Raw genomic sequence first — 27,460 nt, forward strand, 5'->3', positions numbered from 1 at the left:
TGAGTAGTCAGAAGATAACAAATGGCTTTCCTTGCCCTACTTTTGCCTGGCAAAGGCACTTCGATCCATTAGCTGGCGCTATGCTAGCACAACACATTTTCCCCAGTGTAAACTTCCAATCTGTTTGTTACCTCATGGCCCTAACACGTGTGGTTATTGGCAGTGCATTATAAAAGAGGTAAGCCATTTTAGTAGTTGGATGTGGTCAGTAGCATGTATATAATGGGAAGTAAAGAATGCCTGTCCTTGGAGAAGAATGTCTCCAGTGACTAGTATAATGGGTAGTGAAATCCACCTGTTGCTTGCATTTAAACACAATGTATCAATTTAACATTCCCACTAAAATTAAGCTAGTCTCTCTTTATTTTCTTTTGATGGCAATGTTTACATGAATAATAACAAGATATGCTAAAATCGCTTTTGGGTTTGCATTGTTATTATCACAACCTGAACTGTGTTCCATTTCCTTGAAGCTTGTTAAACTATGCATAATTATTTTCCATGTGATTTACCTCAAGTTTTTTGAGAACACTGGTTTTCACAGGTGTTAAGCTTTTATTGTTTTCAGCATGATGGTTGTTTTGGGAAGGTACTATTTGATTACCAAACCTGCAGAACATTTAGTCACTAATCCATTATTAAAAGCAACTGACTTAAAATAACATCTGTATAAAACACCTTTTGGATTGCACTTATTTGAGAAGTGTGTGAGAAACTTGAAGGGGATTAATACCAGTGGGTCAATAGCTTTGTAGGTTTTTATGTAATAAAAAGTACTTCCCCCTGAGGTACTTTAGTTCCTCAATAATGTTTGTAGGTGTGTTTTTGTTTCTGAAAACAATATTAGCTTATGGGGGGAAAGAATCATCAACAGGTTGCAACAGTATATTAGTGGGGAGAAAAAAGGGGGGGAATTGATGTAGCAAGGGTGCCATGACAACCATAATCTGGAAGGGCAACTTGGCTATGATTCTTATGATTCTATGAATCTTATAGACCTGAACTAATCTAAATCATAATATTTTAAAATATGTATTTCCCTCAAGTGCTTGTATCTTATCAACTGTTTAAACTGCACACCTGATCATTATAGAACATTACAGAACAGTAAAGTTTGCAGTACTCAGCACTGTTTGCTTCACATCATTATGTACTATGGGTATAATATTATGAAGAAATATTACCGTATTTCCCGGCGTATAAGACGACCCCCCCCAACATTTCCACTCAAAATATAGAGTTTGTTACATTACATTGCAGTACTATGGGCAGCTATGTCTATCCCAACTGAAGTGCACCCGGCGTATAGGACGACCCCCCCACTTGGAGGCATGTTTTTCAGGGGGGAAAAGTAGTCTTATACACCAGCAAATACTGTAGATGCTGGGGAAAAAAATAGATGGGCAATAGGCATGCATCTTTATATTTCCTGTCTGCTAACATCAAACTGGACAAGGGGGAAGATAATCCATTTATACTGTAGGAAAAGTTATGCTCAAAATATGTACCAAAGTTATATAAACAAAATATACATTTTTCTCAGCAGCTGAATAATCAGATTATAAGGTTTAGACTCAAGTAACTCTATAGGACTGTACTGTCAGTCACACAACTAAGGAGTAACAGTTTCTATGAAAAAATGCATAACAAGTGTTATTCAATAAGTGTTATTGAAGCATTAGGAAAGTAAAAGGAAAAAAGTACCGGTAGTCATATTGTAATTGTACCAGTTCAATCTCGAATTATCACCCCGTATTTTAAATTAATATTAAAGCATTATCTATATTAATTTGGACAATCTGTTATAATAACAGGGCTTAACAAAATATCAGGACTGGTAATTGTCTTAAAGTAGCCTTTCTCAGTTTTTTTACCATTGAGAAACCCTTGAAACATTCTTCAGGTTCCAAGAAACCCCAGAGGGTGGTGCAATCATGCAGAATATGGTTGGGAAGCATAGCAGTGTACATGTCCACCTGGGCCTCCTCCCCTCTCCAGGCCCATTGTTGTCCATTTGCGTGGTGGGTCAACATGACCATATATGGTCATATCTCCCAATAAATGTTTAAGACATTTAAAACATATATACAAAATTAACTCCTAACCATTTGGGAAACCCTTCCAGGGCTGTCACGTAACCCCAGTGTTTCATGAAACCCTGGTTAAGAATGCCTGCTCTAAAGGTAACATGTTTCTAATCCTCATTATTACAATGCAAACCATGATAAGCAGTGAGGCATCACAGTTATTGAGTGGCACATAATCTGCCACTGATTGCTTTGCATACTTCCATACCATAAAGGACATACCTTCCATACCATAAAGGACACTGACACAACGTTTGGCATTAAACTGGCCACAACTTTATTTATTGTAGCATTGGACAGCATGGGGGAATGGATCCAGCCTTCTTGTGGCTCCAGCCTTCTTATTTCTTTATCACTGTGATTTCTGTTTTTGATTATGATAGCGCTGTGTATCTTGTAAACAGCCCTTTTTATCTAGCAAGTGTCAGCATTCAGGCATGTCTAGAGTACATGTATTACTGTGTTTCCCCAAAAATAAGCCAATGTCTTATATTAATTTTAGGTTAAAAAATGCACTAGGTCTTATGTTCAGGTAGGTCTTATATTTATTGATGTCCAAAAAAAGTTACATTTATTCCAGTCCCCCCTTCCCTCGGAACCCCGTTAAATCATACCTTAAGTGCAGGGCGCAGCTTCTGTCAAACCGGGGGATTCTGGGATTGTAGGCAGAGCTGACAGAGGCTGAGTGAGCAGGGTCAGGGCTCTGCAGTGTGTATCGCTGCCGGCAGGGAGATGAACGGCACAGCACCACAGTGTCCACGTGTGCTGGCCAGGCACCCTGTATGACTGTGAACACTCCTACAAGAACAACCCGAAGGCCGGTCCTGGCTCTAAGGACCAATTAGAGGTAAGTCTTATTTTCGGGGGAGGGCTTATACTAGTGGTGCATGAAAAAGTACTGCTAGGTCTTACTTTCAGAGTAGGTCTTATTTTTGGGGAAACAGGGTAGCTTTTTTAAAGGTTTCCTGTTCGTCCTACATTTAAGTGCCTTTCTAGTGATTGCTGCCAGTTTACTAGTGGCAATAATTAACTGGATGGCTTATCTTTCCCACTAGATCTACAAGGACTAAGGCTGAAATCTCAGACACATTTACTAGGCAGTATACCTCAATAGACTCAGTGATGTTTTTATGGGTTTTTATGGTATTTTATTGTATTTTGTCATATTGTAAACTGCTCCAAGACCTTTGGAGAGCGGTGGTATAAAAATAAAAAAATGAATAAAATGAATAAATGTTGATTATGAGCAACCTTACTCCGGATTCTGGTGCTAAGACTGAAATCAGTGTACCTCATTTCCCAAAAAATACAGTCAGGATCAAAGTGTTGTATGTTATTGGTCCCACCCCTAGTTGTGTATTTAGTGCATATTTGATACAAAGCTAAGTACTTTGAAGTCTCATTCAGTGCCTAATAGTCTTCCAATGAAATAATGGGATTTTAAACTACTCATTTGGGGGGCTTTTCATGCCTCTTATTTCCATATGATGTTTTGGAAGCCAGTTTTCTGTCACTCAAGTTATATAGCTACCTGGTAGAGTGGAGTGCAAAGAATCTGATGGGTGGATTGCAAAAGATCTTGCCCTGCAGGCCAGATTAGTTTAGATGCATATGTAGTGATGATCAGTAATTATATGAAGGACGGTCCAACTGTGTTGAGACTGGAGCACTTCTGGAATATTGAGAGCAAGGGGGGGCACCAAAAACATGCATCCTTGGGAGAATAGAACCAATAACAAAATATTGAGAGGTTCTAAAAAAGTCACCGTGCTATGCGAGAGAAAGCTATTTCTGAATGGGTACTTCCTACAGGCAGAAAGGTGATAGAATGTTCCAAAGTGCAGTGGATTGCAGATAAGTTAGTTCTTTCCTTTTGGGAAGAAAAGAGGGAGTATCAGGATACACACTGTCAGGTACCATGGCATCCATAAACACCATGTAATATTACTGGTTTGAAGCTTCTTCTTACATTTATATGTAGCAGTTTAGAATTGACATTTAAAAAAGATATACATGTTTATTCCAACCTCCTGCTCCAATAGGCTTCAAAGTATAAAGCTGCTGGAGATTCCTTAAAGATTAATTTCTATTTTGTACTTTGTGGTCTCTGGCATTTCTTCCAGGCTGAAGAATAGTTGGTAGCCTCCTTATTAAGCTATTATATGAGAGCCAGTTTGGTGTAGTGGTTAGGATTGCGGACTTCTAATCTGGCATGCCGGGTTCGATTCTGCGTTCCCCCACATGCAGCCAGCTGGGTGACCTTGGGCTCACCACGGCACTGATAAAGCTGTTCTGACCGAGCAGTGATATCAGGGCTCTCTCAGCCTCACCCACCCCACAGGGTGTCTGTTGTGGGGAGAGGAATGGTAAGCCGCTTTGAGCCTCCTACGGGTAGGGAAAAGCGGCATATAAGAACCAACTCTTCTTCTTCTATTCATACAATACATCAACCAATCTCCTTAGGTGATGATGTATGGAGTTGCATTATGTATGTATGTATGCATTATGTATGTATGCATTATGTATGTATGTATGTATGGAGTTGCATTTACTAGCAAGAAAGCCCATTGCAACCAGGAATGCGATGGGGGCTAGGACCCAGGGGACACCGGCAGGCGCAGATCTCTCTCTCTCAGCAGGAGCCATAAGAGGTAATCAGGTCTCCTTCCAGGGAAGCAAGGCTCATTTGCAGTTTGGGGCTCGTTTGCAGTTTCTCTCTGTCTCTCCCTCCCTCGCAGCAGGAGTTATAGCAGGGAAGCAGGGCTGGTTTTCAGTTTGGCAGGGCTCTCTGTGTCTGTCTCTAAGGCGTCTGAGAGCAAAGTGGCTAGCGTCAAGGGAAGGAGGATGGGAGCTGTAGAGGGAGGGCCAATCAGGGTGGCCCTATTCCATCTTGGACAGCCAGGACACTCTCCACCCCCAGGGCTGTTTCACAAATATTAAGAGGAACAATAGATAAGGATTAGCAATGAACTTTATAAGTGACAAGATTGTTTTTTCTTATAGCATTCTCTATGACACTTCATTTATTAAAAGTTAAGTTAGCAGCTGTTGCTGTGTTGTCAGATTTGTATTTTTTAAAGAATTTTGGAATTCCCTATTCTCTACTTATTTTCAGTAATGCCAATTGTCTATTGAAAACAGAGTCGAATAACACCTTTAAGATCAACAAAGATTTATTCAAAGCGTAAATCTCTGTTCGTCTTAAATGTGCTATTCAACTCTTATTTTTGTTGTACTACTTCAGACCAATACGGCTACCCACTTGAAATTGTCTATTGAGTTAGTATAGTTCTGATGCATTTCACTTTTGAAACCTGAGTTAACAGCAGTTACGCTATGTTCCAATTTGTTTTAAACCCATAAAAATGTTTTGCTTGATAAGCTGAATGTGGTATTTAATTACTTGTACCTTTCTAAAGGATCCCTCAACTGTTCCTATAGTTTAGGGTCTGAGGGAAAAAAAACATGAATCTTAAGTAACTAACTGTGACACCAGTAAATGCCTACACAGGAGAGCCTGTACTCCATCTGTGAAATCCTGTTCCCTTGATAGCTTAATAAGGAGGCTACCAACTATCCTTCAGCCTGGAAGAAATGCCAGAGACCACAAAGTACAAAATAGAAATTAATCTTTAAGGAATCTCCAGCAGCTTTATACTTTGAAGCCTATTGGAGCAGGAGGTTGGAATAAACATGTATATCTTTTTTAAATGTCAGTTCTGAACTGATACTCATTGCTGCAAAAGTTTATGTTGATCCAGTTCTTTGATAGCTAAGCCATCCGTTCTACCAACTGTACTGCTGGTGCAACTTGCTATTGAAGACACTCTGTGGCTTTTCCCCCTATGTTTCAGACACTCCCTATATCATTCTAAATCACAGCATAGTTTCAAGAGAACTGGTGAACAGATCTCTAAAGTCTGGGCAATTGAGTCTGGACAACATCTCCTAGATCATCCTGAAACCATTTCTCAATAGTTCATTTATTCATAGGGGCATATGGTTCATTTATTTTTCCACTCATGTTTCAAAGAGCCATCCAGAGGATAGTTATTCCCCCTACCCTTTAATCAAGCTTACAGAAGATGGTGTGATGGATTTTACCCTCTCTATTACTCAGATATCTACATAACACTGTTTGAAATGGTAATTCCAATTGGATTGAAGTTCCATGACTCTAGGCATGACCTTATTTACCATATTCATGGTTTATTTCCTTTCTTTTACAATCTTTTTGAGTATTCGTCATCTATTCGTTGATTTCCGTTGATTGAGTCTTTTTCTTCCCTTTCTCAAGAGTGACTATGTCTCTGAACATTTGTGATTCAAGTCTTCCTGCTTGCTTATATTTGTTGCCTTTTCCAGATGAGATGTAGCAGATGTTTCCTTGGTTCTATCACAGCATAGATGATATTAGATACGTTCCCTTTTGAGTATCCTATAAATGACTTTATAATATGAGGACCCAGCCTGATATTCCAGCTTCACTAGGCACTGTAGAAAGTGATTTTATTATGGAAACTTGTATTTTCCTACTTTTTCGCTCTGTGTTTTTCTGGCCAGTTTTGCAAAGACTTCCTTATTTTTCATGTTTTTTTTTTTTGCCTGCTTATTTCATTGTTCTGGGCTTAGGTTCAGGTTATAGATAAAACATTCTGGAAATCTTTCTATAAGGGCAATTAAGCTCTCTCGTGGCTCAATGAATAATAGTGATGAATTTATCTTTTAATGAGGTTCTGAATAATTTTGTTCACGATGGAACCAGCTATGGTAAAAAGTGAGACACTATTTGCCCTCTGACAAAGGGTGCTATGTTTCTTGAAAACTCATACTATTAGCCATATATTTGTCCCAATCAGAAAAAAAAACAACCAATGAGGTTTCTGCAGTGAGCAGGAAAATTTTATTCAAACAAGCCTGAATTCCAAAGAACAAATGAAGTTACAAACTTTTTATAATAATACACAAACAACTTTGGGACATGTGCAGATGTCCATTCCCCTTTTTTTAAACATCACATATCTTTCTATCTCACATGTGGCTATCATCACAAAATCTTCATTTATGTTTTACTTGATTAATAATTTCTCTCTTGCATTCTTTTGGCGTTTCAATTACTACAACTGTTTATCTATATTTCCATTAATATTGTCTCTTTAGCTTTAATTTGCGTTTGATTTTTTGTATATCCTGATTTCTTATTTATTTTAGTCATTAATTTGATTTGTAGAGAACCTCTCTCTGGCAATAGTCTTATGGCAGTTAACAGCATGTAAAATCCCTTACATATATGGTTTTTAAAATAATAGGCATTTAAAATAAAATTGCATATTTAAAATATATAAAATGCTCAAACCATTCTTCTAAATATAATTTCTGAGTTTTGAGTCTTGAACACCCAGACTCCAATAATAGGGTGAAGTGCAGAAGACAGAAGGAAAACCTGTTCTGATGTTACCATGTACTTGTGTTGGCCTCAACCATATGTCTGGCAAAAGACCACCATCTTACAGGCCCTTCACAACTTTGGTAGCTCCATTAGGGCCTGAATCTCTGCTGGCACCTCATTCTACAAGGATGGAGCCAGGATGTGTTTTCTTGGGGCTAGGGACAATCAGTAGATTGGAATTAGCTGATCATAGCACTCTTTGGAGGACATATTCAGAGAGGTGGCCTCTCAGATACACAGGGCCCAGACTGCATAAGGATGCTTTTGTCAACTTTTTTCTCATTGAGAAACCCTGAAACATTCCTCAGGCTTAGAGAAACCTCAGAAGTGGCATGCTTGTGCAGAATATGGTTGGGAAGCATTGCTATGTACATAGTCACCTGGGGACCCTCCCCTTCTCTCCCCCTCCAGGCCCATCATTGGCCATTCTGGAAGGGGGGTTAGGTTGACATGACCATATATGGTCATATCACCCAATAAATGTTTTAACAAATTAAAAAAATATATATTTAAAAATAATCAATGCCCAACCTGGGATAACAGGCTGTAAGTGTCTCTAGTGCAGCTGGACTTAATTAGGAGGACCCTTGGACATGAGTACAGTTCACTGTCCAGTGGTGTCCTGAAGTCCTTTGTGCAGATCATATGCTGGATTGGTGATACACTTCCTAAAAGGATTGGACACCACAATAGGAAGCAGTGTGCTTCTGTATAATGGCTGAGAAAGGCAATAGGAGAAGGGGGCCTTTGTACCTCACTGGATTCTTGGAAACATCAGGTTGGCCTCTTTAAGAATGAGAAGCACAATGCTGTATCAAATGGACCTCTGAATTGATCCAGTATATTTTATATGCTAGTTCTAATAATTTTGAGACCTGTACCTTTGTTTAAATACCGTGACAGGAGGACTGACTCCTCTTTAAACAACAAATTGGCATCATCACTGCAATCTAATTGTATTGCTTAAAAGGGACAGTTTATGCTACCTCACAGTACTGGAAACCGATCATAGTAACTTGGATTGAAAAAGAATCCTCTGAGAAGTAAATCTAGAGATGGGTTTTGGTCCAGGCAAGAGAGTAACAATGATATGAAAGAACTCACTGGAGGATGGAAATCTGAATTTATTAAATGTTACCTTAGACTAGACTAAAGCACTAACAGATGCTGTAAATCCTTGTGCACACTGCTGGGAAATGATTTTTTTTAGGCCTTTGCTTTAAAGAAAACAAGCAGGTGTTTGCAACCCCAGCAAACTCCTTTACTTCTATTGTGTAGCAGTGCATAGGTACTGCCTCACACAAATTACACAGCATATTTTCACTGAGTGCGCATGAATTGTGAATGATTCCCACCCCCAGAGTCTGTAAAAGCCTATTTCTCAACATTAATTTAACCGAATTAAACTGTAAACCTGTTTCTTCATAATCCCTGGTATGCAGGTGACTGACAAAATACAACTAGCTGCAAATGATACTGATGCAGATATTTTTGGACTCTGAATTATGGGGAAGAATTTTGGAAAATAGCTGAAGATTGTTATGTGATTGATTATACATGCTTATCAACTATTATTTTTCCTAAATGATAATAACCTATTTACTGTTGATGTTTTTTCAAAGAGACCTAATATACAGGAAAGATATTAAGAATAGAATAGAAGAAGAGTTGGTTCTTATATGCTGCTTTTCTCTACCTGAAGGAGTCTCAAAGCGACTTACAATCGCCTTCCCTTTCCTCTCCCCACAACAGACACCCTGTGAGGGAGGTGAGGCTGAGAGAGCCCTGATATTACTGCTTGGTCAGAACAGTTTTATCAGTGCTGTGGTGAGCCCAAGGTCACCCAGCTGATTGCATGTGGGGGAGCGCGGAATCGAACCCAGCTAGCCAGATAAGAAGTCCGCACTCCTGACCGTTACACCAAGCTGTGAATGCCTCAATACACTTCTTCTTCATTTGCTCCAGGTAAGGTTGCCATATTCCAGTTATCCAAATACAAGCAGCTTCATTTGCATACTACACAATCATTTGTAATCATGCAAACAAAGCACATTATTTGTTGTACTGTCTACCAGTTGCTTTGTGCCGTTTCCTGGCAACTATCAAACCTGAGGGAAGATCAGAGGGACATTTTTATGCCTGACCATTTGCTCAGGCCAAGATTCATTAACGCTTTCTTCCCAGACAGCAGCAAAGCTTGCAAAGAAAAGCAGTGGAAAACTGCTGTGTCTTCCTCCTTCCAGGTCATGGCACCAGGAGTATGCATCTGTAACCTGTAGAGGTTACTGGTTTCTGTGTCCCTGTTTATAGTAGATCCATGGTTTGCCTCCCAGTGGGGAAGAAAAAAAGAATTTTATTTTATTATTCTGGGTTAGAAACTGTGAAATGCATATAGTTAAAGATTTAAGATATTGTTCTGTGCATATATACCACTGGGACTACATCCCATTGTTTTCAGAGAGATGTAATTCATTTCTGTAAGAATTAGGCATGGCCTGCACAAACAGCTGTGAGGCGAAATCATTAATAATCCCTTCAAATCAAATGTCTGAGCTAGTCTAGTCCTTTCTACTACCTCAGTATTGCATAGCAGGAGACCAATCTGAAATTACACAGAAGTATGTCATATGAATTGGAATAGGGCTTTCCCCCAAGCGATATGTATGGTACTGCAGCCCCTAAACACCTAGATCTCTTACACCTGCTGAACTACTTTGTACTAGTAGAAGGCATAGTTAAGATATGAGTTCTATAAGTTCACTCCCAATACTATAGAATATTGTATGAGAAACATTCTGCACTACCCAAATGTGAATCCAACGGCACCTTTAAGACCAACAAAGATTTATTCAAGGCATGAGCTTTCATGTGCATGCACACTTCCTCAGACTATGGAACAGGGATCATAAATGTCCAGATATAAGGAGAAAGTAAATTAGCAGCAAATTAGTAAACAGCATCATAAGTCCAAATATGCAGTATGATAATTCTTTGCTAGAAAAGCAGTCCTTTGGGTTCAGTTGTAATTCACAAAAACATTGGGACAATAAAAATGTCATTAGTGATTAATGACAGACACTTTCCCAGTTGTGAAAAGAAATAATTAGACCCATCCATCCAAGAATGGAGGAATCCCTACAAGTGACAAGCCATGCTAAGTTAGTTATTCTGTCCTGAGAACAGAGAGTTATATTCTATAGCATTGCATACATACTTCCATTACGTAACAGTCTCATAGTCTCAAATAAAATAAGAAGAGGGGATTGTAAGGAATGTGGATATGAGAGTTGAATGAGGTTAGCATACATAGTGAGATTAAGAAACCAATATCATTGTTGAATCCTGGGGATTCCATTATTTTGAATGTTGTAATAGCCTGCATTTCTGCAGTCTCCCTTTCTAGTATGTTCTTGATGTTTCTTTGCAATAAAACAGCTACTTTGAGGTCCCTAGAAGGTTGAAGTGTTCCCCTATAGGTTTCTCAGCCTGCAGTTAGTCAAAATGGCACTCTTAAGTCAAGGTACCAGTTAAAGCACTCTCAGCTTCACATCTAAAAGGAAATTCAAAAGCAAATTCTAGAGCACGGAGACAAGGGAATCAATCATGAATACAGCGTGCAAGATTAGGAACTATCAGACATATTGCTTCCACACAGCCACTCTCTTGTTTGCTGCTTTTACATATCAGGTTAAATACCTGCCAGCCACTTCAGTCCTGCTCCTGCAAACATTCATCTCATTGCTGATGTGGAGCCTATGTTGTGCTGGTAATCTGGCACTGTCCCTTCTTCCTGGCAGCTCCCCTCTATTCTTTCTTCCACGCTGTTCCAACAGCTCTGGTTACAGGCAAGGAGAACTTGATGACAAATGGCTCTCTGTTGCCAACTCAGGGCTAGGAAGCTGAGGGACCATTGTACTGGTATCTAACTGTGGATCCATGTCTGGTTCCTCAGAGACTGCCTCCTCCTGCAGTGTCTCTGTTCCTGTCTGTGGACTTAGGTCAGGTCTGTGGGCTGCCTCTTCCTCAGAGGAGTCATCTGTATCACTAGGTTTTGCTGGAGCTAGCTGGTCTATGACACCATACCTAATTATACATTATATCTGGATTTTTATTGTGAACATCCTTGACTGACTTTAGTCAGTATGGAACAGTTTTGTGTTTAAGTAGGTGAAGGCATGTGTGCATGCTTGCATGCAGTGACTTAATTTTTTAAATATCTGAGGACAGCAACTGTTGTGTCCTACAGGGTGTACTTTTAAGTGGTAGTTTATTACCAGCACTGTTTTGGTTTATTAATTCTGTTACTATAACTACTAAGTTTGTGACTCATTCACCTAATTTCTGTAGTCCCTCAGTAGAAGAATATACATCTGAGCTGTGTGCTTTATTTCTGGATAAGTCTGTTAGCATTAAATGTTCTAAAAGTTAAAGAACAGCGATACCTTATATACTCACCAATACATGTCAAATAAAAATTAGTATACTTATTTACACAGCGTAAAAGAATTCTTCACACAGGTTTCTGAGCACTTGAGAAATCAGCTTCCACTGAATGCAGAGATTAATGTAGTCTTTAATAATGGGAATAGATGTTTAAATGTACATTTAGGTCACCCGTGTGTGTGTGTTTTGGCTGGCAAATAAGAAAAGATTAACATTCTAAACATGCTCATGTTATTTTATGATATTTTCAAATTGATGGCATTAAACTATATGAGCAAGTTAAACTATGATGTAAAACTGAGTCTCTGCTTCAATTCTGTTGATGATGAAGATTGTACATTGATCATCCTATTTGTATGTTAGTGTCAGATGGTCTTTGTGTTGGTCTGCAGTGGAACAGCTAAATTTGGGGGATATGAGGAAGAGAGCTTTGACTCTCAAAGTTCCCCTCCCCATCTTGTTGGTGTCTAAGGTGCTGCTGGACTTGAATCTAGCTATACTATTTTTATATCAGAATTCAAGTCCAGAAGCGCCTTAAAGGCCAACAAAACTTTCAAGGGTATAAGCTATTATGAGTCAAAGTTCACTTCATCAGTCTCTGGCTACAGACCAAGCCTAAAATGCTCACTCAAAGAGGGCCACATAAAATTTACCCCAATGTCTGGCAGTAACCAGATTTTCAGAGTGCTAAATTTAGTTCAAGATTATTCCACGTGGGATGCTAATATAGAAAGACCCTGTGGAGTCATAAAACAAACACTTAATTAACAGTTGTGCTAATTTCTTATCACTGAGAGGCATTCTCTGGTTTGAGCCAAGGCATCTCCCTGTACCTCCAATACCATAGGCCCTAGGGGTATGAGGTTCCTTGGAGGTAAGAGTTCCATGTTTCTGCATAGAGGGCAGTATGGGAGTAACAACAGACAAAGGGGGAAAGTCAAAGCCTGGATCATGGACAGCAGATCAAGATAATAGGAAATATAAACCAAGCATTAGGAACCCTGCCATAGTGAGGAACAAGCCAAGGGCCAGAGTCATTGAGGAATTCTTTCAGTTGCTGAGTGACCTCATCATCCTGTGGCTCCTTTCATTGTGCACACAAAGGAACTTTACTCTCTATATATACTACCAACAGAATCTTTTATAAGCTTCTTTGTAGGACTCCATGTCCCAGAATGTGTATCTCTGTAATGTTCCTGCGGTCCCAACTCATGGGTTGAAGGCAACTTTTCTAAAACACTGTTTAAATTACTCTACATGTTTCCTTAGAAAAGTTAAAGCAAGCTGTGTAAACAATTGGTCAAATGAAAATGTATTCTAGGAATCCTAATCCTTTATAATTAACACCTTCTTTCTTCAGAATAGCGAAAGCTAGAGTTGCAACAGAACACAGGTCCACTGTAGAGTGTCCAAAATATATTTTGAAACTTGAAAAACTTCTTTTAAGAACTTAGGGCTTTGGTTGACAAGTCAATACTGAGAAGAATCTTGAAAGAGCACTAAATCAGTTCCAAAACCTTTTCACATGATAAAGTTATTGCATATAAAAATGATGTGTGACTTGTTTGGATTCCACCCAATACTATACGTGGTGTAAGCATCACCAAGCTAGATCCTGAAGTCATGGATAATACAAATTTGGGGTTATATATCTAATGGAGTGAAAATGTTGAAATCTAGGCCCATATCTCATAGAGTTCATTGGAATAAGAGGCCTGAATCAAGCTTAATGGTGTGATATATTGTGGCCACTGTTTTGCAACTGAGATTGACTTGATTTTCACAATTCCAGGTACTGAATTTTCAAGGAGTTTATAGATGTGTTTTTAGAAAATGTGTTTTTAGAAAAGAATTCAGGTATTCCATGTGGGCAGCTAGATTTTATTTTTAAAATATTCTAAAGCACCATAAAATCTAATCTTACCTGGACAGTAGACAAAAGATCTGGAAGCACTACTCCAACAAAATACCTACTACATCTTTTTGTGCCTTTAATTGTTTGGGGCTCACAAATATAATTCTAAGAGGGAAAACGTTTTTGTAGTGTTTGAATTAATTTGCACCAGAGTTGGCTTGCTTCTCTCAACTGTTGCTATTTTGATTCTTAGCTTGAAGATTTACTCTGGCATGCATCCAGTGTTTTACAAAATAGTTATTTTAAAAATGCCTTCTGGGTTTTGATCTATTAGACCTCAATCGTTGAGAAGTGTCATCTTGAGAACAAGATTCTCAACTTCTGTGATATCACAAGGTGATGCTTTTATGCTGGGGACTTTCAATAAATTCTTGATGGATATGGAAAAAGGCATGCTTTGTGAAAGGTCAGTAGCTCTGCAACTTCCTTCCTCCTGATTAAATAAATGATAAATGTAGTTACCTTTAATGGGTGTTGTAAGTTTGTTGCCCAGAGACTTCCTCGAAGGAAAAAAGAGATTAAATTTGAAACTATGGGTATGAAAACAAGAAAATATTGCACTATTATTATTAATATACTAGATTTAAAGCCCATTTTAATTGAAAATAAAATGGCTGCTTGATGCCATAGTACCCGGGCCCGACTCCCAAAGGCTTCTGCTTAGGCCTGGACTGGGTCCGTGGGGCGGCAGAAGCCTTAATCCTCCTCCCCCCAGCAGGGCTGGGGCTGGATTGGGGGAAAGCTGCCTACCTGTCTTCGGCGGCATCGGGCCCTCATGGGCCGGGAGCTGCGGGGACGCTGGTTACGGGTGGGCCTGAGGCAGCCGGCTAGATGGCACATCACGGGAGTGGCGGCCAAGGCAGCGGGCCCCGGCGGCGATGGCGAGGAGAAGGCGGCGGGCCCCAACGGCGACGGCGAGTTAGCGGCAGCCTTCTCCGGGCCGCTGGAGCGGCCTCGCTACGTCTGCGCCGCAGCGCGGCTACTCCAGTGGCCGAAAGAAGGCAGAGTTGGGCGGGTGTGCGGGTGGAAAGGAGGAGGGCCCTGCTCCTTTCCTCGCATCGAGGCAGAGGCAACGGCGGCCAAGAAGGCAATGGGGAGGCCCCCCATTGCCTCCTTGGTCCAGGACTGACACTCGGAGGAACGAATCAGGAGCTGCTTCGTGGCTCCTGATTTGCTCCTCCGAGTTTTTATCCCGGACAGAGCCCGCCCTAACGGCTCCCCACCAGCCCTTACTGCTTTATTTAGCCCGCGGTGCCGCGGGCGGTTTAAAGATGTTTCACATTCTCTAAAGTGCAAAATGTGGTAGTTGAGTTGGTTACCAAAGAACATAGAAATAATTTTTACCAAACTATATCTCTTGTATTCCTACCTGAACACAAAATCTATGCTGGAGAGGTAATGTTGTTAGAATATTATAATTAAAGGAGTTGTAGGTCTTGTTACTCAGAGTATTATTATTATTTTTATTATTATCATTCGATTTATTCCCCGCCACTCCCTTGCGGCTCGTAGCGGGTTACAACATCTTAAAACCCCATTTAATCCATTAAACAACAACTACAGTTTTAACATTATTAGTTAACTAACTAGCATGGCAAGATCGGTGAATCAACTTCGCCGATCATGAGTAGTTGTTGTCCATTTGGTATTTCTGTTCCTTTTGAGATGTTAAATTTAAATTGATTCAAGCCATATTATTATTATTATTATTATTATTATTATTATTATTATTATTATTATTATTATTATTATTATTATTATTATTATTATGATTAGATTTATAGCCCGCCACTCCCTTGCGGCTCGTGGCGGGTAACAATATCACAATCCCCATTAAAACCCCATAAAAACAATAATAATATTGCCAATATTGCCGGCATGGCAAGAATGGCAGCTCAACTTCCCCCCCCCCTACAGGAAGCCCACAGGTATGAAAAAAACTATCTGCTATTGTGATGGATCATTGAAGGTTAATGCCTTACAGTGTCTGAAAACCTTTGACTGGCAGGCTGTTTGTATGGAATTTTGTTGAGACTTACTTTATGGAATGTTAGTTGGGCATCGGCTGGGAGAGCAGTATAGAAATACAATAAATAAATAAAAGTCTCTGTTCTCATAGTTTTTAAAGGCCTTATAGAACAGCAGAAACACTTGTTAACAAATTACCTGGTGTTTATGTGACTCCAAAGCTATCTCAGTTTTATTATCTGTCCACCTCATACATCCTTTGCCTGATTCCACCTGACTGATTCTCCCAGTTAAATAAAACATTTTGTTTATCTTGAACTTTCAGCCCCCTTGTTAGCAGGCAGACACCTCCTCTCATTGCAGGACAGATTATAAATAGACGCCCATAAATGTCCTTCCTTTAATATTATGGTCAATATTATTTGCAACACACTGCCTGGCCAAAATCACTATAAATAAATTAAGCCAGTGCATAAGTTTAAATACAGTGTCTATCCCAAGAATTTAAATACAGTGTCTATCCCAAGAATTTGTAACTAATTTTGTCATATTCCCAATCTCAATTTCCTTGCAATTAGCAATTTTAACAACTTTCCCAAACATAATAGCTATGCCATTCTGTACTTAAAAGGTCATCAAGAATCAGTTTACGCCTGTAATTCATCTCAGGTGAAGCAATCATAGCCATTGTCTGTCTTGGAAACTGACTGAGGTGTCTCTTAGATCAGTGGTCCCCAACCTTTCTGAGGTTGGGGACCGGCAGGTTGGGCCCGCGCACGTGGGCCGCGCCCACATGGGCCACGCCCGTGCATCGGCCCGTGCCTGCACGGCCGTGCAGCCCAGCCCTGATTCCCTCTCCCCGCCCTCCCGCAGTAAGAAGTTTTTTACTGTGGGGGGGGGGGGGGCGGGGAGAGGGAGCTGCGGTCCGGCACCAGGCTGCGGCCCGCAGGTTGGGGACCACTGTCTTAGATCATTCTTCAGCTCCAGAACACTTATCAAATCATTGTTTTGGAGCTAACACATCAGTTTAGCCTTGGGTAGCATTTACCCTATATCAAGAAATTGCCTGGCCTAGTGTCTCTATGTGTCCTAGGCACAATACATACACCCCTACTTGTATGTGGGTCCCCCTTCTTTCATGAAATGAAGGTAATTATGCTGCTGAATCTACAAACTTTTCCCTATTATGACTGGTGAACCTTTCCTAAAATTACTCTCTCCTCTGTTGATCCTTATTTTCCTTGTTAACTTTGTCTGTGTTTTTTCAGTGTGTTTCATGTGTTTCTTATACCTCTTTAATTCCCCTTAATAAAAAGAATTCCAGTTTAACATATGACTAGTTATCCAAGTTTCTCTAAGTCAGGAACAGTAGACTTTTTGACAGGGCCAGTGGAACAGCAGTTGCATCCTCTCCTAGACACACAGAAATGGCAATAATTATTCATTCTCTGCTAATATCAAAGCTTGATGCAGTGAGTGAGGGTTAAAAATCCTTACTAGGCAGCAGACAGAGCTAGGGATACAGGAGCTTGTAATTGAACAGCAACAGCTGAGTGGGAGTTATACATGCTGTGGACTGGAAGGAAGGCAGTTCAATCTGAGACTGGTCTGACAGAGGTGTGATTCTGACCACAATTATCTAAAACATTCCTCTGAGTGAGTAAACAGAGTTTTCTATAGAGAGCTAAACCACACAGTGTCTGGATAACTAGAGCGGTAATTTGGCAGTGAGAATTTGAGAATTCAAAGTAAATGGTCACTCCTAAGAAAGAGAAGGAAGAATCCTGCCTACTTAGAAAGGGGAAATCAGGGGTGTATTTCCTTGGATATGAGTGTGTGAGGGAGAACTCTAGTTATGTTATAAGGTAGCAGACTACTAAAACAAACGTGTTAGTGTAAGGAAACTAACATCTGAAAGCAAAACCTGTAACTAAGTACTGGAAAATGAAATAAATGATTTGTTGACAGTAAATCAATTCCTTATTTCACCACCCCCTTTCCTTTTTGCAAATAAAATCATTAAGTTGTTTATTGGTAAAAATGCTTCAGTGCCATTCTGATTAGGAGTTTCTTTTGTTTATATAACATGGTTCTACACATTCCCAAAAGGTTCTAGAGCAGAATAAAGCCAAACAGATCTAAAAGAGTCAGGGTGGGACAACAAGCTTCATTTTTATAATAAGGAAAAGCATGCTACCAGGCTAACTCAATCACTTATTTTGAAGGGAAAATTGGGGAAGTGTGTAGTGTTATCCATCATAATCACCAAGCTGCTTAAAAGAATAAAATATTTTAAGAGAGAAACAAGTTTGCATAGAAAGAGGAGACGGTCTAACTGCTCTATTACGTTCATTTAGTCTGTTCTGGAGGCAAACAGGGAGGAATTGTGCTCAAAGGAGCAGGAAGTCTCCAATAACCCATTCAGAACACTGGAAGGGGTTATTTGAAAAATATCAGGAAGCTCCTATTCTAATCATGATTAAATATACATCTCCCTCAAGCCCTCTGCAGGATATTTTCCATTTGCTTAGGCAGGGGGATATTATTCACATCACAATAAGGAATCTAACAGCAAAAATTGGCATAACAAAAATTGCCACAGACACGCAGTAATGGGTTTAAACTACAAGTACAACGATATAGGCTAGATATCAGGGAAAACATTTTTCACAGTCGGAGTAGTTCAGCAGTGGAATAGGCTGCCTAAGGAGGTGGTGAGCTCCCCCTCACTGGCAGTCTTCAAGCAAAGGTTGGATGCACACTTTTATTGGATGCTTTAGGATGCTTAGGGCTGATCCTGCGTTGAGCAGGGGGTTGGACTAGATGTATGGCCCCTTCCAACTCTATGATTCACAGCTTTATTAAACCTGGAGCATGGCATTGCGTGGGAAGGACATCTGCTAACTAGCAGCCAGCTGGGTGTTCATGGTAGTCAGACAGCAGGCCACCGTCCCAGTTCTTCTTGTGAGCCCGCCAAGCACTTGGGACCCAACCAAGCCTGGTATCCTGCAGGAGGTGGCACCAAATGGAGCCTGGTGGGCATCAGCCTCTGTCGAGCTCCAAATCCTCCTGGAAATGTGAACCAGCTGTAAGTCCTCTCAACCAAGTGAGAATGCTGCATGGCTCCACATTCACGCAACCCCATATGGGGGCCCCCTCATCTTGGGGAGGCCAGCACGCAAGCCTTTGGCTATCTCCTAAACAGTCCTTCCCATGCCTAATACCGCAAGCTGTGACAATAAATGCAACCATCAAGTAACACTAACTCACAATATATAACTAAACATCAACCTAGAGAGGAGACAACTGAGAGGGGGTCTGATAACCATCTTCAAGTATTTAAAAGGCTGCCATATAGAGGATGGAGCACAGTTGTTCTCTCTTGCCCCAGAGGGACAGACCAGAATGAATGGAATGAAATTAATTCAAAAGAAATTCCATCTAAACATCCGGAAGAAGTTCCTGACAGAGCAGTTTCTCAGTGGAACAGGCTTCCTTGGGAGGTGGTGGGTTCTCCATCTTTGGAAATTTTTTAACAGAGGCTAGATAGCCATCTGATGGAGAGGCTGATTCTGTGAAGGCAAAGGGGTGGAAGGTTACAGTAGATGAGCGATTGGGATGTGAGTGTCCTGCATAGTGCAGGGGGTTGGACTAGATGACCCATGAGGTCCCTTCCAAATCTATTATTGTACTAGCGATCAAGCCCGCTGTAAAATAAATACAGTGGGCGCTAGGCAAGGGAGCCCCCGGCAGTCACGCGGCGCTCACTGCATCAGGCGGCCGGGCAGGGAGCCCCCGGCAGCCGCGCTCCATGCGACTGCCGGGGGCTCCCTCGGGCAGCGGCCTGACGTGGCGAGAGGCACTTCACGCCTCCTGCTGCGTCAGGCTGCTGGGCAGGGAGCCCCCGGCAGCCGTGCAGAGCGCGGCTGCCGGGGGCTCCCTTGCGTGCAGCCTGACGCATCGGAGGCGCTTTGCGATGCATCAGGCTGGCGGCAAAGGAGCAACTGCGAGCCGCGTGCAGAGCGGCTCACAGTTGCTGGGGCTGCGCGCCTGCCGATTGGTCCCTCCGATTGTCTGTCTGGAGGAAGGGTCCAATCAGGACCCTTCCTCATCCCACTCCAGAACCCCTTACCCTTTTATTCAGTCCGTGATGCCCGCGTCACCATGATGATTCTATGATCAAACCAAACATCAACAGTTTTGGGTGGGCGGGAGGGATTTTCAATGGCCAGGCAGCCAAAGGGGGAAGAGGCAGACTGTTACTAGGCGCTCCCTTATAAAGGGAAGTGCCTGATTCCACCACACGCGCTCCAGCACGTGTGTGAGCAGGAGTCCACTTCATGCTGTGAATCCCCCGCACCAGCAAAAGACGCCAAGGTGAGTCCTGGCTGCCCTTGTTTTTGAATCATGTATCCTACAGATATTGCATGTTCCAAGAGATGCAAGGTCTTTTACGTGGGGCTGTATTTGAAAATTCAGCCATCCAAAACACTGCAGCAAGGGTGCTGACAGGACAGGGATTTCACTCCTGTGAGGCAGAATAGCCCTTACAAGGGTCTTATTTTCTACAATGAGAGTGCAGAATTTTCTCACTTTCCACGCCTCCAAAATTTCTATACCTCAATGAAGAGGTCACCTTTCCAGGATTATTCTGTAACCACTGAACAGAAATAAGAACCTTTTATGATTGCCACTTTATGATTGCCATTAGTAGTATGTATGTTTAGACTCACTGGAAAATAAATAACTTCCTTTAGAGTGTAGATTCAGTACATAATAATTTATGAAAAAATCTTAACAAAATTTTCAGTGCAACTTCCATATAGTGCTAAATAACTAGATTTCCCTTTTCTTTGACAAGAAACATTTACAAATTTACCTGTACTCCAGAAGCAAGCTTGGGTATATTAATAGTAGAAATCTTTTCTTACGTCTCAAAACAAAGCAACACATTGCCCTTACAATTAGCTGTGGCAAAAATGTAACACCATCCCTTCACCTATATAGTCATTCATACTTGTACTTCACTCATACTATCATTCATAATGGGGAGGCAGCTCCAAAACTGTTGTGAGGAAAGCTTTCCGATGGGTTATAAAACTGTACTGTTTAAAGGAATAATATTTGAAGCTTTTCTAAAGGTGAGATACTTGCAAATTGTGATTATGTTCCTGAGATAAATTGTGTTTTTTAAAGTATTAGTACAAGCAACTGCTGCAGTCTTTTTCTTGCATTTCTGCAAAACACTGTAGGTCAGCCATCAGAGTTCCCAAAGCTCAGAGCAAACTGAGGTAGGTGAAAAGCAAATACAAGGTAAAAGAGGCAATACGACACTGTTGAGTGAAAATCAAGGAACTCTGACAGAGAAAAGGCAGAAAAGCTCACTGCTTATTTTGCCTAAGCTTTTTCCCTGAGGAAGAGAAAAGCTGTATCTAGAGATGGTTGTAGGCAACACATGGCATGCTGGTTGACATGGACAGAGAAGTTGTTCAGAGGCACCTGGCTGCATTGGATGAATACATATCCCGTAGGCCAGATGATGTGCACTCAAAGAACTTCCTAGAGTTTCCAGAGTCTTTGTCCATCATCTTCAAGACATCTTGGAGGATGGATGATGTGCCACAAGACTGGAGGTGGGTGAATGTTACCACAGTCTTCAAAAAAGGAGGAAAGATGACTGAGGAAACTACAGGCCAGTAAGTCACAGGAACAGGTGTTAAAATGGTTTATTTGCTAGCATCTAAGTGTCATCGTGGTGATGGGAGATGTTAGCATTGATGTATCTCAAAGAGATCCCACCTGACCAACCTTATTTCCCTCTTTGACTGAGCTTACCAGATCATGAGAATGACATTGACATTTTTTACCTGGATTTCAGTAAAGTTTTTGACAAGTTTCCTCTTGATGTTCTGATGAGTAAACTGGAGGACTGCAGACTGGACTCTAGGATAGTTAGGGAACTTGTTGGAGAACTGCACTCAAAGGGTAGTTGTCAGTGGCATTTCATCTGTTTGAACGAAGGTATCAGTTGGTTCCCCCTTCAAGGATTGCTGCCTTGTTGTGGCAAGGGGGCTTGCGTAGTTCAGTGAAGCTATGAGCTATACCGTGCAGGGCCACCCAAGACGGACAGGTCATAGCTGAGAGCTCTGACAAAAGGTGATCCACTGGAGAAGGAAATGGCAAACCACCCCAGTGCTACTGGGGATGAGCAGACGGCTAGTACGAGTAGCGCCAGAATGAATGAAGCGACTGGGCCAAAGCCGAAAGGACGCTCAGTTGTGGAAGTAACTGGTGGCGAAAAGACAGTCCGATGCTGTAAAGATTTTTGTTCCATAGGAACCTGGAACGTCAGATCCATGAATCAAGGTAAGCTGGATGTGGTCAAACAAGAAATGACAAGACTGAACATCGACATTTTAGGAATCAGTGAACTAAAATGGACAGGAATGGGTGAATTTAATTCAGATGACCATCAGGTATACTACTGTGGACAAGAATCTCGCAGAAGAAATGGAGTAGCCTTCATAATCAATAAGAGAGTAGGAAAAGCAGTCTTGGGATACAATCCCCAAAATGACAGAATGATCTCAGTTTGAATCCAAGGCAAACCATTCAACATCACAGTGATCCAGGTCTATGCCCCAACCACTGCTGCTGAAGAGGATGAAGTTGATCAGTTCTATGAAGCCCTACAACACCTTCTAGAAGCAACACCAAAAAATGATGTGCTTATCATCATGGGGGATTGGAATGCTAAAGTAGGAAGCCAAAAGATAACCGGGATAACAGGCAAGTTTGGCCTTGGAGTACAAAATGAAGCAGGGCACAGGCTGGTAGAATTTTGTCAAGAGAATACAATGGTCATAGCAAACACTCTTTTCCAACAACCCAAGAGACGACTCTACACATGGACATCACCAGACGGTCAACACAGAAATCAGATTGACTATGTGCTCTGCAGCCAAAGATGGAAAAGTTCTATCCAGTCAATAAAAACAAGACCAGGAGCTGATTGTGGTTCAGATCATGAGCTTCTTGTTGCAAAATTTAGGCTTAAATCGAAGAAAGTAGGTAAAAGCACTAGGCCACTCAGGTATGAACTAAATAATATCCTCGACGAATACACAGTAGAGGTGACAAATAGATTTAAGGAATTAGATCTGATAGACAGAGTGCCTGAAGAACTATGGACGGAGGTTCGCAACATTGTACAAGAGGTAGCAACTAAAACCATCCCAAAGAAAAAGAAATGCAAGAAATCAAAATGGCTGTCTAAGGAAGCTTTACAAATAGCTAAGGAGAGAAGGGAAGTGAAAGGCAAGGGAGAAAGAGAAAGATACACCCAACTGAATGCAGAATTCCAGAGAAAAGCTAGAAGAGATAAGAATGCCTTCTTAAATGAACAGTGCAAACAAATAGAAGAAAACAATAGAATGGGGAGGACCAGAGATCTTTTCAAGAAAATTGGAGATATGAAGAGAACGTTTCATGCAAAGTTGGGTATGATAAGGGACCAAAATGGTAGGGACCTCACAGAAGCAGAAGAGATTAAACAAAGGTGGCACAATTATACAGAACAACTATACAAGAGCGAGCTTAACATCCCTGATGACCACAGTGGGGTAGTTACTGACCTGGAGCCAGACATCCTGGAATGTGAAGTCAAATGGGCCTTAGGAAGTCTGAGCAATAATAAAGCTAGTGATGGTGACAGCATTCCAGTTGAACTATTCAAAATCTTAAAGGACGATGCAGTAAAAGTGCTACACTCAATATGCCAGCAAATTTGGAAAACTCAACAATGGCCACAGGATTGGAAAAGGTCAGTTTACATTCCAATCCCAAAGAAGGGCAATGCCAAAGAATGTTCAAACTACCGCACTATTGCACTAATTTCTCATGCTAGCAAAGTTATGCTCAAAATCCTACAAGCTAGGCTCCAGCAATATGTGGACCGAGAACTTCCAGAAGTACAGGCAGGATTTCGAAGAGGCAGAGGAACTAGAGATCAAATTGCCAACATACGCTGGATCATGGAGAAAGCTAGGGAGTTCCAGAAGAACGTCTACTTCTGCTTCATTGACTATGCTAAAGCCTTTGATTGTGTGGAGCACAACAAATTGTGGCAAGTTCTTAAAGAGATGGGAATACCAGAGCATCTTATTTGTCTCTTGAGAAATTTATATGCAGGTCAAGAAGCAACAGTGAGAACTGAACATGGAATCACTGACTGGTTCAAAATTGAGAAAGGAGTTCAGCAAGGCTGTATACTGTCGCCTTGCCTATTTAACTTGTATGCAGAGCACATCATGAGAAATGCGGGATTAGAGGAGTCACAAATTGGGATCAAGATTGCAAGGAGAAATATCAACAACCTCAGATATGCAGATGATACCACTCTAACGGCAGAAAGTGAAGAGGAACTAAAGAACCTGTTGATGCGGGTGAAGGAGGAGAGTGCAAAAGTTGGCTTGAAACTCAACATCAAGAAAACAAAGATCATGGCATCCGGCCCTCTCAATTCCTGGCAAATAGATGGGGAAGAAATGGAGATAGTGACAGATTTTATTTTCCTGGGCTCCAAGATCACTGCAGATGGGGACTGCAGCAAAGAAATTAAAAGACGCTTGCTCCTGGGGAGGAAAGCTATGGCAAATCTAGACAGCATCCTAAAAAGCAGAGACATCACCCTGCCAACAAAAGTGCGTTTAGTCAAGGCTATGGTCTTCCCAGTTGCAATGTATGGCTGCGAAAGTTGGACCATAAGGAAGGCTGAGCGTGAAAGAATTGAGGCTTTTGAACTCTGGTGCTGGAGAAGACTCTTGCGAGTCCCTTGGACTGCAAGGCGAACAAACCGGTCAGTCCTACAGGAGATCAACCCTGACTGCTCTTTAGAAGGCCAGATCCTGAAGATGAAACTCAAATACTTTGGCCACCTCATGAGAAGGAAGGACTCCCTGGAGAAGAGCCTAATGCTGGGAGCGATCGAGGGCAAAAGAAGAAGGGGACGACAGAGAATGTGGTGGCTGGATGGAGTCACTGAAGCAGTAGGTGCAAACTTAAATGGACTCCGGGGAATGGTAGAGGACAGGAAGGCCTGGAGGATCATTGTCCATGGGGTCGCGATGGGTCGGACACGACTTCGCACATAACAACAACAACAATCAGTTGGTGTGCCACAGGGCTTGATTCTGGGCCGAGTACTTTTCAGTATTTATATAAATGTTCTGGATGAGGGGATAAAGGGACGGCCTATTAAATTGGCAAGTAATACTAAATTGAGAGATGTAATGAACAGCCCAGAAGATAGAGATAGTATTCAGCAAGATCAGAACACACTGGAAAAGTGGGTTAATATGAATAAGATGTAATTCAACAAGTATAAGCACAGAACTCTACATTAGGGTAACAAAAATCAAAATGATGCATACTAAATGGGGGATGCAGCTTTGTGTGAACAAAATTGGGGGGGGGGTACAGGTAGATTTATAGCAGGGTTATAACATTTTGTGATCTGGATATTATACACCCCTATCTTTCCAATTGACTGCTGACATTTAGCTTATAATCATATTGGTCAGACCACACCTGGAGTATTGTGTGAAGTTCTAGAGGCCTTATTTAAAAAAGAATGTCCAGAATGGAATGAATGCAGGGAAGGAGGATTAAGTTATTCTGGTGCCTGGAGACCAAATACTAGGAGAAAAATCTGAGGGGAATGTTTGAAGAGAAGGTTGAAGGAGACATGATCGCTCTCTTTAGACCAGTGGTTCTCAACTTTTTATTTGCCGCAACCCCAACTTCAGCGCTGAAGCTCAGTGGGGACCCAGCCAGAGGAGCTGCCAGCTAGTGCTGTGGAGGAGCTTCCGCCAGCCCCCCCAGCCGTGGTTATGGGCAATCCCCCACAGGAGGTGACTGGAAGGGGGCAAGGGGGAGGGGGGCTGCTGCCGCCACTGCCACCACATCCACATTGCTTGCTGTCCCGCTCTGGGACAGGCTTGGGTGTGCAACTTGCTCCTTTGGCTCGCAGCTTCTCTCCTTTCTGCTTTCTTTTAATGGTGGGGGGGGGGGTCCGCAGCAACCCTGCTGTAGAGCATGCGCACAACAATCAAGGCGAGGTGGAGGCAGCCATTGTCGTGGCGCCTCCATTGTCAGTGGTGTTTCATCAGACTGGAGGGAGATGAGTAGTGGGGTACCTCAGGGCTCGGTGCTCGGTTCGGTACTTTTAAACATATTTATTGATGATCTAGATGAGGGGGTGGAGGGACTACTCATCAAGTTTGCAGATGACCAAAACAAGATCTGAACACAATGGAAATGAAAACAAGATGCAATTTAATAAAGATAAGTATAAAGTTCTGCATCTGGGTCAGAAAAATTTCAAGCATACCTACTGGATGGGGGATACACTTCTAGGTAACACTGTGTGTGAATGAGACCTTGGGGTACTTGTGGATTATAAACTAAACATGAGCAGGCAGTGTGATGCAGCGGTAAAAAAGGCAAATGCCATTTTCGGCTGTAAACAGGGGCATCACATCAAAATCACAAGATGTCATAGTCCCATTGTATACAGCACTAGTCAGACAACACCTGGAGTACTGTGTGCAGTTCTGGAGGCCTCACTTCAAGAAAGACGTAGATAAAATCGAAAGGGTACAGAGGAGAGCGACGAGGATGATCTGGGACCAAGCCCTATGAAGATAGGTTGAGGGACTTGGGAATGTTCAGCCTGGAGAAAAGGAGGTTGAGAGGGGACATGATAGCCCTCTTTAAATATTTGAAAGGTTGTGATTTGGAGGAGGGCAGGATGCTGTTCCCGTTGGCTGCAGAGGAGAGGAGACGCAGTAATGGATTTAAACTACAAGTACAACGATATTGGCTAGATCTCAGAAAATTTTTTTTCACAGTCAGAGTAGTTCAGCAGTGGACTAGGCTGCCTAAGGGGGTGGTGAGCTCCCCCTCTCTGGCAGTCTTCAAGCAAAGGTTGGATAAACACTTTTCTTGGATGCTTTAGGATGCTTTGGGCTGAACTTGCGTTGAGCAGGGGGTTGGACTAGATGGCCTGTATGGCCCCTTCCAACTCTATGATTCTATGATTCTAAAGTTTGGCGATGGAAAAGGGCAGTGTGTGATATAGGTCCATGTTTCCTTCCTCATTCAAAGTGAGTCTTTCTCTTAACTGGGCAGGTAACCGTAACAGTGGGCACGCTATTAATGCGCTATGCTTTCCATGTGCAATCTTAGGAAATCGCACAATGAAGTTAAAGCAATGGGGCAGGGGTATGTAGTGGCTGCAACTATGCTTTCCCCATCTATTTTAGGGCATGTATGGTGACTAATAAAAAAATCAGAAGTATCTCGACGTTGAGAATTTCAAATGCCATTCACAATTATAGGTCGTACTTTGGAAAAGCAGGATGATTTTGGTGTTTGCATTTCATTTTGTAATGTGATGAAGTGTAACATTAAAAATGAAAATGGTTATTTCCTTATTTCCCGAGCAAGGCGCAAGAAGGAATTAAGTTGGCTGTGTGTCAAGGGTACATGTCAAGGAAGGGCTGAAAGTGGCAGTAGGGAGCCATGTTAATAAAAAAG

The 27,460-nt window shown here is 41.7% G+C and overlaps 1 protein-coding gene across 8 annotated transcripts in view; it reads left to right on the forward strand.

Moving 5' to 3' along the window:
* The window catches only part of TRPM3 (transient receptor potential cation channel subfamily M member 3), a 427,187-nt gene that overhangs the window by 46,926 nt on the left and 352,801 nt on the right, over positions 1-27,460 (forward strand). The window lies entirely within an intron of this gene.

This window comes from Paroedura picta, chromosome 7, assembly GCF_049243985.1.
Source record: "Paroedura picta isolate Pp20150507F chromosome 7, Ppicta_v3.0, whole genome shotgun sequence".
Lineage (NCBI taxonomy): Eukaryota > Metazoa > Chordata > Lepidosauria > Squamata > Gekkonidae > Paroedura > Paroedura picta.